The sequence below is a fragment of the Doryrhamphus excisus genome, linkage group LG19 (assembly GCF_037039965.1).
Source record: "Doryrhamphus excisus strain RoL-2023G ecotype Guam linkage group LG19, RoL_Dexc_Guam_v1.1, whole genome shotgun sequence".
NCBI lineage: Eukaryota > Metazoa > Chordata > Actinopteri > Syngnathiformes > Syngnathidae > Doryrhamphus > Doryrhamphus excisus.
The window spans coordinates 7,444,592-7,458,658 of record NC_136375.1 but is presented as its reverse complement, the minus strand read 5'-3'; the positions used below and the strand labels follow the sequence as shown (position 1 = coordinate 7,458,658).

Genomic DNA, 14,067 nt, shown 5'->3' with positions numbered 1-14,067 from the left:
GTCTGATGGGGGTCATTTTCCTCTAAAATTGAGATTTCATTGCTTGACTTTGCATGATGATCCAAAATTAATTAACAGTATGATTTTGCTCAGGTTGTTGTGTAACTTCCACTTAATTTTAGTATTATTTTGAAAATCCATTTGTCTTTATTGTGCTGAGTGGACATTTGATTTCATGGCAGTCGTCAAGCAGACTGACATTATGGGAGGGCATCACTTTTGGTGTGTTCAGAATAGATCATTGATAGATATGATGTCATCTCGCTATTGTTATTCCGTTATAATCGGTAATCAATTCCTCTCTGAAATCATCTTTTCAGGTTGTCTTCCACACACTAAAGAGGAGCAATATTAGGGCCAAAGGTTTTGTACTGGAAAAAATACAATTTGTAACTGAAAATTCAAATACTGATTGAAAACAACATCGGCGTATTCAAAATAAATACAGGTGCACAAAGAGTGTTTAGGATAAACATCCATTCATTCATTCATTCATTTTCTACCACTTTCTATCACAAGTGTTGCGGGGGTGCTGGAGACTATCCCAGCTGTCTTTGGGCGAGAGGCGGGGTACACCCTGGACTGGTGGCCAGCCAATCACAGGGCACATATAGACAAACAACCATTCACACTCACATTCATACCTATGGACAATTTGGAGTCACCAATTAACCTAGCATGTTTTTGGAATGTGGGAGGAAACCAGAGTACCCGGAGAAAACCCACGCATGCACGGGGAGAATATGCAAACTCCACACAGAGATGGCCGAGGGTGGAATTGAACTCGGGTCTCTGAGCTGTGAGGCCTGCGTGCTGGGTTAAACATCTTTATGATAATTATTTAGAAAAAAAATTTTTTTTTGATGCGTGACATTCTGTTTTTTGTCAGATTCAAATCTTTCTTTTTCAGGTTCAAATCTTTGCTTTATACTTGCAGACTTTTGGGCCAGATTTTGCATGTGTGTTTGTGTTGGGGGGGGGGGTCATCAAACTTTGCCCTATCACACAGTCTTCAGGGAGTGTAGGAGCTTACAACCCGGCACACTATTTCTATTGGCCGTGCAATTTTTGCCGTTCCCCAAATCGCTGAATTTTTTTTGTTTTTTATGTAGTTGATAGACGCACTAATTATGTATTAGTGGGGCAACGGTAGAACAAGAAAACTGACATTTTGCCCAAACCTGACACCAGAAAAATGTAGGAAAGACAAACATTGGCCATAGGGACTATGCAAAACCTGCAGTCAGTCTACAGCTCAACAATCATTTCCTTGCATTTATTTGCACATAGACTGACCTTAGGAACCCCGACGACAGGTTGTGTCCTCAAATTAGACTTTATGTAGGCCATGATGAGTTTGAAATACACTGTATGTATGTGAGTGTACATGGTGTGTTGAATAAAGACATGAAAGTTGAAAACAAGGCAAATGGTACCAAACATCCATCTAATTGTTTTATGCTGCTTATCTTCATTAAGGTCATGGGGGTGTGCTGGAGCCTATGGTATCAAACAGTTGCGAATCATAATCATATTTCATCGGAAGTTTTTGTGTACTTACTTTGAATACACTGATGAGAATGTATTTTACAACTTACAAAAACTCAAGTGACTCGATTGATGCGTCGTCAGCAACAAAACAGATGCGTGCTATTGCTTTTCAACACTAATCCTATATTGAACGTAACATGCTGTTTCTCAGCTATAAGTAGAATAAGAGTGTATGGAACAATACAACCGTGACTGAATCCATTTCAATATTTTCTAATGTTCATGAGAATTGAACCTTGAAATTGTGTATTATTTCCATCAAGATTGGATTTATTGTGGGTCCCCTGCGTCATGCTGCTGCAGACATGAACACAAAATAGCATTTCCTCTATTGTTAGTATGGCTACTTGCATGGCGGCTATTATTGTAATGCAATCATATCAACAGAGTGTTGATGTGCATGGTGATATAAAATGATATTTCTAACAGTGTTTTTAAGGCGGAAACAGCTGGCAGAGAGAAAGGAGAAGTCCTGTGTGCCCAGCTAGAGAGAGAGAGATGGACCCACCAGTAAGAGGAAGACAGATGATTATACCCCCTTTTCACATTCTTTATCCCAAAGAATGGACCAGTTCTCTTCTAATATCTACAGTAAACTTGACTTGTCATACATTTATCATAAACTGAGTCACTATTATGTTTCCAGTTTACGAAGCTCATATTCTAAAAGCGCAATCTTTCCCCAAGATCCATACCTGTTTGATCCTGTGGGGAATTGTAAATCCAAGCGTTCATAATCAAATATGTCAAAACAAGGAATCAAAACTGCTTGACCTCCGGGTTGCCAAGGTCTGGCCAAGGTCAGAGGTTCATGGTGACCTTTGAGGCATGGGACAGGCCAACATCACATGCTGCCAGCTTTGTAGAAGTGAGAGTGGGAAGTTATTGTTCATATTTTGGCAACCTGGCACATGAGGTGACACTGAGGGCACTGCTTTGCTTTTTTTTGGTTTTCTGGCTTCACACTTTGACCGCTATATGGGAAATACTCGCATTTGGCAACATCTAATGGATGGATCCAAAGAAATGAAATTATTTAGACTGCAATCATGTGGATGGGTATTATAAATGACATTTCTGGAGCTGTATTTGTTTACAAAAATAATACAAATATTGTTCTTTTTGCTAAAACTAGACCAGGTGGAGATGTTGGTGCAGATCCGGGTAAAGGTGCAGTAGCATTGCCAGATTTTTTTAATTGCTCGGTTAATGTCTGCACTCTTCTGAATTTACAACACACATCCTGATGTTGTGTTGCTTATCCCACAAATCATGAATGGGCTGAATGGAAATCATTTAAAAAGGGAAATGTACTGCTCACAAACAATCTGCACACAATTCCAGGTTATTATTTTATGGTAATTGAGTTTTGTTTTTCCTCTTTAACAGTCCAGTCTTCCCTTTCTTGTTGCCTGATAGATGCAGAGTGCTTCTTGGTGTTCAACAGCTCCGTGCCAAGAATGGAGGACCTATACAAAGAACCTGAAAGACACTTTTAAATGTATTGGTATTCCTTCCACTTTTGGGATGGCACTCCGGAAAAGAAGATTATGTGCTCTTTATGTGCTGTTTTATAATTCATCACTGAAATTGGTGCACATTGGAGAGATAGGCCACATTTTTGTCTTATTTACATCTAATACAATATAAGTCAAAAATCTGATTTTATATGATGCATTTTTTTCACCACCACTGGCATTATTTGGTCCCACTTTGCAGACTTTAATTCCTTTGTTTGTGAGGGACCTACAAGATGTTGAACTCCAGAGGAGAAGAAATGCAAAAAAAACAAAAAAAAAGAAAGCATGGACAGTGTAGGAGAGGGACTTTAGGCATTATGGACAGTTATTAACAAAGGATCACAAGAACAATCCACTTGAGAATTCCCCTTGCCTGATATTTCCACCGAAGAGACGGTAAAAAAGTTAGCCCATTCAAGTGAATAAGACATGCCCACAATGTTTGCACACAGTTGCCGTGCCTTCCAAACGATCACAGAGGAAATTATGTGCAGAAATTTCTTAGTGCACTGGTAGTTTACACATACTTCACACCAGTTTGACATCAATTTCTCATCAGCATGCAAAATTGCATATACTGCGGCGAGAAAAAAAACTGCAAGTTCACTTCACTTGTGAAGGATTGTTCAAATATATTTCCTCAACACTCATTTTACTGTTGTTCAGATTGTACATATGCAAAGTGAAATGATTGATATTTGAGCTGAAAATAAAACTGCAAATCTGCATGATACAGGGTGTTCCAAAAAATGTGATATTTTGCAAGTTTAAAGTCCCGTTCTAATTTTTTCTCATTTTGACAGCACGTTTTAAAACAGGTCTAAAATTTGAAAATTTGAGGTGTAGAGATACCCTTCCGTGGAACATTAAAGGCATTTTGTGTGTTGGCATATGCTCGATTCCCGTCGAACGAGAAGGTGCAGCATGCGTTAGTGAGGGAGTTGTCAAAACAGTCACCAACAGTAATGCAGGTTTGGACATGGTGCAAAAAATTCAAAGTCTGTGCAAGACCAATGGATATGGACGACCAAAAACCAGAAGAGACGGTCAAGAAACGCTTGATAACGAAACACTACAATCCACAACTCATGTGCCGTGTCTCACATTTGTGAAAGCAGCTATGAAATCCACATATCTTGGAATTTTTCATTCAAAATTGGAGGAATGAATCGTATATTGTTCAACATTAAGCCTGTTTACTTTCATTAACATTGACCGTGTAGTTTCTGTGATATTCACATCTCAAGTGATATCAAATGTTATGAAACACCCTGTATTATGGATGAGTACAAGACTTATGAATCAAGTTGTCATAATCCAAAATCAGTACACAATATTTGTAGTGCAAGATACAAAAATGTGGTTGGGATTTTTCTTTCTATCGTCAAGAATGATGTCATTTTTTAAATCATAGTAGAGAGCAGGGGACTAAGCACATAGCCCTGTGGGATACCGCTGTTATGCTTGATAAGTTACTAATAATGTGGTTGACTGTGCCTTCCAAATGGTGAGACATCAGTAGAATTAAAATGCAATAGAATTATATTGTATAATGGAATGGTTGGTGAGTTTAATGAACAAAAATGCTTGGCTGACGCCAGCCTCCCTGATAGTATTACCATACTAGATAGAATGAATCAGCCTCAGACATGCTGAAACGTACATAAATTTACTCTGAAAAGGAAAAAAGACAGATGGGAAGAATCCTTTTGATCAGACGAGTCAAGGCCAGACCAAACTGCAATCTAGAGATTTATGTCTCAAGGCTTATACAGCTGGATCTTGACTAACAATCTCCCATCTTTCAAATCAAGTGCCATTTTTGCAGATTACAAAAAGACAATTTATTATTTAAAAATGTGGAAGGTTTAAAATTTTGGGTTTTTTTCTTGTCCAAACCAACATTTTTTTAAAAATGCCAAAAGTAACTTACTATTTGATGTTTTATGTTGTTTGGCTGTATGTTTTACGGAATTGATTTGCAGAGCTCTTGTCCTAAGATATGTGGTGTATTTATTACAGTCCCAAACATCTGTCCATTGTTTTCATATTAAGAGAGTAACATTGTGTGGTTATGTTTAACTTATGCTACAAAAAATGCATTTTTTTAGTGAAAACTATGTGGGATTATATATAAAAGTACCTATGGAAGAAAAACAATAAATGTTCATGTGACACGGTTGAGCAGAACCAGAATCACAATTGAATCACTACTCTGTATTACATACAAAATGCATATCCGACAGAAAAAACTGACCACAATAAAGGAAGACTTCACAGAGTGTGTAGGAGTGTGTGAAAGAGAGAGAGATTTGAAGAGAGACAGCAGAGATTTGCATGTCATTTTTTTTTTCGCTGCTGGTTTCCTGCAATGGACTGAAGTGGTTATTTATTGCCGCTGAGCGCCGTGCCTCGCATTCTCTCTTGGTACACGTTGTGATGTGGGAGTAATGTAGCTGGACTGAAAAGCAATTAAAACCATCCAGACTAAAGTGTGCAACCGCACAGCCCACACAGTTACTGTATTTAACGTTTAATTCTGAGAAATGATTATCAGTTGCTTTATTTCCCAGGTTTAAGATTTTTATTTTTGTGGCTTTAGAGTTTGTTTTATGGTAGTGTCTTAAAAATCAAGCCATGAATCAAATTCATCTGTTCCTCCATGTCTGTCATTCCATCTCCAAATCTCCAGTTTCTCTCCCGGGAAACAGTCTTCCTGCTTCATTCCATGGGGCAGACACGCTCTACATTAAGATTACATCGAAAACATTCCATTGATAAGGGTTATATTTAGACCTGGTTTCGGAATTGTCCAGGACCCTCCTCTCATTAAGACCTTCACCTTATGTCAACTGCACATTTTCACAGATCAACCTCTAAAGCTCCAATTCCTCTGCAGTGTTCGAACCCCCAACACCTCTTGGTACCAGAGGACGGCTCACTTCAGGAAGTGGTGGCTTTTTTGCAACACCTATTCCAAGACTCGACACGAGTAGACAAGCATTCAAAGCAGTAAGATTCCAGTGTGATGCGTCATCATTGTTTTATATGGCTAACCTCTATTTACACTTGTATGATAAATCAGACCATTACATTACAAGTCCAATGTGTGATGTGCAAACAGTACTGGGATATAACCGGGTAATGCGGAGGACTGCGGAGACTGTTGATATTTAAAAAAAAAAAAGATTAAAGACACACCTTTTTAATCAGGCTTTTAACTAATATTTTAACTTTTCTTATGTTTTTATCTTTTTAGTCCTATTTTATGCTTTTAGTCTTTAGCTTTTAACTCCAGTATTTCATAAGGGGGGTCCTCCACACTGGGGGCTGTGTTGGTTCTCTTGAGGGGGTGCCATTCTTGAGTCCCTTCGACCCGGCCGGCTGGGGTTTCCTCCCTTTAATGTGGGGGTCCGCCTATCTGTCGGAGTCGGGGGGCCCGGGTGCTGGTCCCCCGATGGCACGGCCTGCGGCTCCTCCCAGTGTGGACGGCCCCAAAGGTGGCGTTTCCTTGATCCTCAGTGCCATGCCATGTCTCCCTACTGTGTGTGATTGTGTGTGTGTGTGGGTGTGTGTGTGTGTCTCGTATGGAGGGTGGGAAGGAGGGGCTTTCTTAGTATTTGTTTTTCCTTTTAATTGTGGTAATTGTTTTCAATTCTGTAAAGCACTTTGTGTTGCATGTTTTTGCAGGAAAAGTGCTATACAAATAAAGTTGATTTGATTTGATTAATGAATGCCACTGCTGTATTCCAGTAACAGGAATTCATATATTCATATATATATATATATATAATATATCATATTATATATATATATATTACTGTATATATGAATTCATATTCCAAACATGACAACGCCATTACCGTTATTATTAAAACATCCCGACAGAGTGTATACATCATACATCCCAACAGTGTATACGTCTCCGCCACCGTGTCCTCTCCTCACCAACACTTCCTGATTCTCCACAAGCACATGCGAGGTGCGTTCATTGACGGACGTCAACACAAAACACAAGCAGATCATTCCATCATGCACTTTTTTTATCAAGTTCTCAGTGGCACACGCTAGCCATTGAAGTTTTATATAAGTTTTTCATAAACTGGAAACTAATTACATTTATGAAAGAGAAATGCTCTCACTCATGAAATTACTTCTTGGGGACAGTATTTGTCCAACTCTGGTCAGAAGCGTCATCATAATTATTTTTCAACATTTTTTGACTTCATATCAGCAGTGATTCACATATTTTTACACTCGTCTGAAACTTTTTACACAGAAACAGTTTTAAACTGTTTAAAAGCTGTTATAATGGTGACAGTTTGACCCCGGAACGGATGATTTCTTATGCCATTTTTAAATAGGAGAAAATTAGCAGCTAGCAACTAGCATCAAAGAATGGATTGTGTTCACTGTGATAACAGTACACTAATTGACATTGAGGGAACCCGGTTACCATCTGTACCAACTAGTAGAGAGACCTAGTATCTATGGCCAAACCTTGGAAACTGATAGGGTTCTTGATCATCTCGTTTCATTTTTAAATAGGAGAAAATTAGCAGCTACCAACTAGCATCAAAGAGTGGATTGTGTTCACTGTGATAACAGTACACTGATTGACATTGAGGGAACCCGGTTACCATCTGTACCAACTAGTAGAGAGACCTAGTATCTATGGCCAAACCTTGGAAACTGATAGGGTTCTTGATTATCTTGTTTCAGATAGTGTCTTTGTTTCACAAATGTCAAGTCAGGTTCTGGGTTGAACTCTAGCTCTGACATTAGGTTAATCACCCATAGGTGTTATGTAAGTGGAACGGTCTATACAGTACAGTATGTGCTCTGTGATTGGCTGGCAACCAGTTTTCTCAGCCAAAATCATCTATGATTGATAAGTTTATGGAGCCTTTAGATCTCCTGTAAACGGAGCTAAAGTACTTGGAAACCTCTAGAACTGTATCCTATAAATAACAGAAAGTCAATCACAGGACAAAATAATATATAGTGTTCCTGAGGCCGCAATAATTCAGCTGATTTTCTGCCTTGGAGAATCCATAAAATCAAGTGATTGTGTTTCTCCCTGACTGAACTTAAAAGCCATTTAATGACTTGGCTGAGTTTGCCTTGTTGCAAATGAATCACGCCATCACTGTCTAGCGAGGAGACGCAAGACGACTTTATGAGGTTTTGTTTTGATGAGGGCTCCATTACTCCCTGACAGATTTAAAGTTCACTGGTCACAGCTCAGTTTCAGACATAGATTAAATAAGGCGAGACGTGAGTCACCGGTAAATACACAACAGTATGTTTGTCACTGGTGGTGAATTAGAGAGATCCAGGAAAACCAGCCGCACCATCATTCCTGATTGTGTACTTTTTATTGTTTTATTGATTCTTAAGAGAAAAGGAACCATACTGTAGTAAGCTTGTTTAAAAGCATGTGTCAGTGTCCACGGTTAATTGTGGTCTAATGGTAAATCTGAGTTCATTATATTTAACAATAACATGAATGGAAATCAAACAATTCAATTCTAAAATCCCATGCATGTTACCATGAAAGACTGAGCTACATGAACTCAACACAAGTAGGGTTACACTGCCGCCTAGTGGAATATTTAGTAACTTACACCACTAAGGCACTGGTACCGTCCAGTACCGAGCTTTCACCTAACCCTGTCCCAAATGGTGCAGCCGTTAGGATTCCTGGTTTTCACCCACACTTCCCAGTATGGGAAAAAGGCTTCTATACAATAAATAGTTAATACAGAAGTTGCTAGTTACAATTAAGGCTTTCTTGTATTACCAGAATATTCATTCATTCATTTTGTACCGCTTATCCACACGAGGGTTGCAGGGGTGCTGGAGCCTATCCCAGCTGTCTTCGGGTGAGAGGCGGGGTACACCCTGGACTGGTGGCCAGCCAATCACAGGGCACATATAGACAAACAACCATTCACACTCACATTCATACCTATGGACAATTTGGAGTGGCCAATTAACCTAGCATGTTTTTGGAATGTGGGAGGAAACCGGAGTACCCGGAGAAAACCCACGCATGCACGGGGAGAACATGCAAACTCCACACAGAGATGGCCGAGGGTGGAATCAAACTCTGGTTTCCTAGCTGTGTGGCTTGTGCGCAAACCACTTACGCACCGTGCAGCCCTATTACCAGACTAATTTTGTTTTATTAAGCTTGACCAATTATTGAAGTACAACAAATAATGTTACAGTTTTGTGAAAATTTCAAACCTCAAAAAAACTTTTTTGTGTGCTTCAGGACCCCCGATGCTACAATGAGAGGTTTCCACCTCTTCTTGAAGCTGGAATGTGCAGTTGAAGCAATTTGAATGACCTAATGTCAACTTTGCCAAACATCCAAACATAAAACAAATTTTTAGAAATGTGATATTTTATTATTTTCTTCTTTTTGGGAGTGCTTCCAGGACCCAGATGCAACTGCGGGAGATTTCTACCTGTTCTTGGAGAAGAATAGTGTAGTTGAAGCATGTAGAAAAAAAAATAAATTGCATAATGTTACACTTAACACTTTAGTCAAAAAATCACACCTAAAAAAATTGCATTTTTTGCCTTTCTTGTGTTTTTCAGAGCCACCAATGCAAGTGTGGAACCTTTTTTTTACCCCTCTTCGTGCAGCGGAAAAGTGAACTGCATAACGCTACCCCCTTCCCACTTTGTCAAAAATCCAAACGTAAAAATATCAAATTTTCTGCCTTTTTTGAGTGCTTCCACGGCCTGAAAAGGTTTAAGTGTGGATAGCCCTTCAGTTGTTTTTGTAAGTTGACTGTAAACTTTCAGTGGTAGCAGATACTGGCACACAAGCTTAGAGCGCCCCCTCGTGGCTGTCAGTGGGAAAGAGAAACATACGTATACTGTATTGTCACTCCGGAGTACAAGTCGCAGGACCAGCCAAACCATGAGAAAACAACTTTGACTTAGGTTAAATTATAATTATTACAATAAAAATTATAGCTAAAATTAAAATTCCAAATGAAAACACAATTTAGTTTCCCCCTCAAACACAAACACGTTTCTGTTGAGACGACTGGTGGAGTCGACTGGTGGATGTTACAAATGGGGAAGCCATTTTTAGGCATATATTCATTTCACATATTGTACATTAGATTCAAAAGTCTTTTTTAAAAATAATTTCTCAACTTTTTGTGCATGGATTGTTTTTTTTTTAATCTGATGGGGGCGCTCCCTTGATGTCATTTAAATCAACCACACACATCAACCACAAATCAACACACACACACACACACACAGCTAGATGTTGATACAAAGGGAGGAGTTCAGTGAACTGTAAGACACTAATGGGATCCCTGACAATATAATTAACTAATGAGGCTGATGGAAAAGACAGCACTCTATCACCAGACACCCACCCCGCTTCCTCCCCCCCTTTTTGCCCAAATTGAACCCCTCACCGCCCCCATCATGGATGCACTCCTGTCCCATCTGCTGCTGTTTGCCTCCATTTAGGTCATCATTATGCACATTCATTATTTTACGGATCACTTACAGGTTTGTTTCCACACTCATTAGCTGCAATAAGTGGAAGTCAGATCTGTCTTTTGGGAGGTCACCATATGAGATACATAACATTAACTGTATATTTAAACCATATACAAATACAGTATATACATATTATTTTTAAATTTTTATCTAAAATATACAGGTCTATGATATTGTGCAAGTCTTCATAATATTGTTGTTTTTGCTCTTTGATGCATTTTTTGGACCAGTTTGACATTTAATACAAACCACAAATGCATGAATTTAATAGATGACAATTTGCCGCCAGTGAGTGAGCTGTGTGTGTCGTTTCCTAGTGTGATCCTCACACCAGCTGGGCCATAAATCCTCCTGTGTGATGTGTGCAAGTCGCTGCTTTTACCACCTGCCCGTTGTGATTACAACTCGCGCTCAGCAGGGCGACACATTTGGCCTTAAGACGGGCCTGCTGTGTGCGTTTATACTCCTCAGAGTCTTTACTGCAGGTGCACAAAATAAAACACATGTGATTTGCACCGATGACGAATACAAACGTGAGGCTCCGAAGTGCTGGTTAATGGTTAACCTCTGGGCATGCTTAACTTGATGGTTAACGCCAGAGTACCTTAAAAGGCTGCGCACTCAGCAGGTCACAAATGTGCGAGATGCTGACGTCGCCAGCGTGGCTGCAGCTGACGACACAAACATCACTAACATTGTGCTCCGGTGTCACGGACTTTGACGGCGGCTGCTGATTTATAGGCCAACCGCAACAAAAGGAAGAATAAAAGCCTGGAATGTTGAACACTCCATTGATGGTATGGTTTGCTTTAACACGGGAACACCGCTAATCATTAAGCCACTCTGCAGCTCCCATTGTACTGTAAAGCAATCTTTTTCATTAGCGTGTTTAATAGCCGTGTTGGTGTGTTTGAGGAAACACGAATAATACTGAGCCCATGTAACTGTCCTCCATTTCCATTAGTCCATTTTAGCCACCCCCGCGAACAAATCTTTTGACCTCTGACCCTGATGAGATTGGTTGTTGTCAAGTTAATGTGCAGACAAAGACATTGGGGTTATATTCCACCAGTAGGGGGCAGTATTATCAAGTGTAGCAAGTGCATGTACTGTACTGCAGATTATACCCAAATACACCGATACAATTCCCACATTAGTCTTACATGTATCTAATGATGTATCTGTTAAATATCATTTGCTTTTGTTTGCATGTCTACTTTGCATTTACACTGATTGATTTTGTCTTTTGTTTGGTCTGAAGAGGTGGTCCCAGAATAAATGCTTAAGTGATGCTGGTTGCTAGGCAACACACAACTCTAACCACCCAGAAGAGGTTCAAAAGTAAGTTGCAGAACATTTAATTCAGGTGCCTCAAATGTTAAGCTGAAGATACAACTGTTCAATTGAAAAACTTGAAAAAAACAATTGAACATGGAGGGCTGGCACATGTCATCTTCAGATGAAGATCTGATTAAAGGACACTTTTTACCGTTACATTCCACTTTACCTGGGGCCAACAAGTGGAGTCCAGATCCAGCAGATGAAGCTCCATTCCTTACACTATTGCAGTTTTTCAAAAGTGTCTTCATTCGTTAATGATGGCTGGTTTGTGGTTTACTATAAAACATAGATATTCAAGCATATGTTGCATATTCATTCATTCATTCATTTTCTACTGCTTTTCCTCACAAGGGTCGCGGGGGTGCTGGAGCCTATCCCAGCTGTCTTCGGGCAAGAGGCGGGGTACACCCTGGACTGGTGGCCAGCCAATCACAGGGCACATATAGTCAAACAACCATCCACACTCACATTCATACCTATGGACAATTTGGAGTGGCCAATTAACCTAGCATGTTTTTGGAATGTGGGAGGAAACCAGAGTACCCGGAGAAAACCCACACATGCACGGGGAGAACATGCAAACTCCACACAGAGATGGCCGAGGGCGGAATGCTGCATATTATTGGCCTAAATTAAGCATCTTCAAGCATTAAATACAGTTTAAGGCAATACAGTACAAGACGTTCATGAACTGTAGTCTACCCTGGCCGCTAGGTGTCACGAGTAACATGCGCCAGACTTACTCACTTCCTGTCCACATGAGTAGAAGATAATTATCAAAACACACATAAGCATGAGCCTTATTTATGTCTTAATTAGTCAATTTCCTCTGATTATATCTACCATATTGGGTAGTATGAGTGTAAAGGTGCCTGTAGGGGTGTTATTTCATGTTTAGAGGGCTCTAATAATGGTAAAAAATCATATTTTGAAAGTCCAATAAACAGTGGATTTCCACTGAATTTCAATCTATAATAAATAAATTCCTTAGTCCTTTAATCCATATCTTCACCAAAAGGAAAATGTGTCTTCCTTGAGCCCTTCTACAAAGTTAGGTGGAAATTGGTTTTGTATTTTTATTTTATCTTGCTATCTTTTTACCTTTCATGAAAACAATGGAACTCCTGGTGGCCTATAAGGGTTTGACACAGTATATATATTTTTCTGTAAATAATGCCATAAATATAGCCATTTTGAATGAACATTGCATTCCCAAACATCGCATGATCCCTCAGTTGCTTATAAGCCACTTTTCCACTATTCCAGCACAATAAATGTGTTTGTTAGTATACTGACATTAGCACTAATGCCTGCCACCTTAATTGAATAATCTAATAACCAAGCTACTTCTTCAGTCATACCTTCCACATGTGACACACATCAAATAACTAAAACCCAAATGAATAAATATTGTTTTCAGGCTTCCTTCTTTGTTTTGCGTGTGTGAAAGCAAAAACCTCGCCCTCGTTTGGCTGTAAACTTACTGACCTTCTTTGCTGCAGCAGTCATGCACATCGCTGTATTGACTCCTTCCTTCTGTGGAGAAAAATCAATAGGCAAGGGTCAAAACAGGCACTGAGAAGAGGAGTATAGGTAACACCATAAAACCTTTCAGCACAGGATTTATTACGTCTGCCAGGAGGTCTGCTTTTGTTAGATTGGCAGCAGAATTACTCCAAAATGACCAAAGAAACCTTCTGATTGATTTTTCCATCTCCATGAACCAGGAAGTAGCCTGCAAGCTAACATACAGATTGAAATACAAACAGAAAGTTGTAGTTCATGTGTTTTTTTTCCGCTCTTTTGCAATATATTATATCATAATATATTATTATTCATTCTCCATGAACCAGGAAGTAGCTAGCTAGCTAACATAGAGACAAACAAAATGAGGTGTTTTGCATTTTTTACCAATGTTTTTAAAGAATCATTGTTTATTATTGTTTGAGGCACAATGAACAGTTAAAAAATATCTTAGTTTAAGTTACAATGGAACCAGGAAGTAAAGAAGCTAACATGTGGACAGACAAACACAAAATTGGTGTCATTATTATTTTTCTGGTGGAATTATTTTTCTTTTTTAGTTTGAGTCACAATGGAACTGTTCTACCCTCAA

At 39.2% G+C, this 14,067-nt stretch overlaps 1 protein-coding gene across 1 annotated transcript in view; it reads right to left on the bottom strand.

The window, feature by feature from the left end:
* esr2a (estrogen receptor 2a) overlaps positions 1–13,490 on the bottom strand; it is a 33,365-nt gene extending 19,875 nt beyond the window's left edge. The window contains exon 1 of the mRNA XM_078799013.1: positions 13,440–13,490. The gene's annotated coding sequence lies outside the window, so the exon portion shown is untranslated. The remainder of the gene's footprint in view (positions 1–13,439) is intronic.
* Between the last annotated feature and the right edge of the window lie 577 nt (positions 13,491–14,067).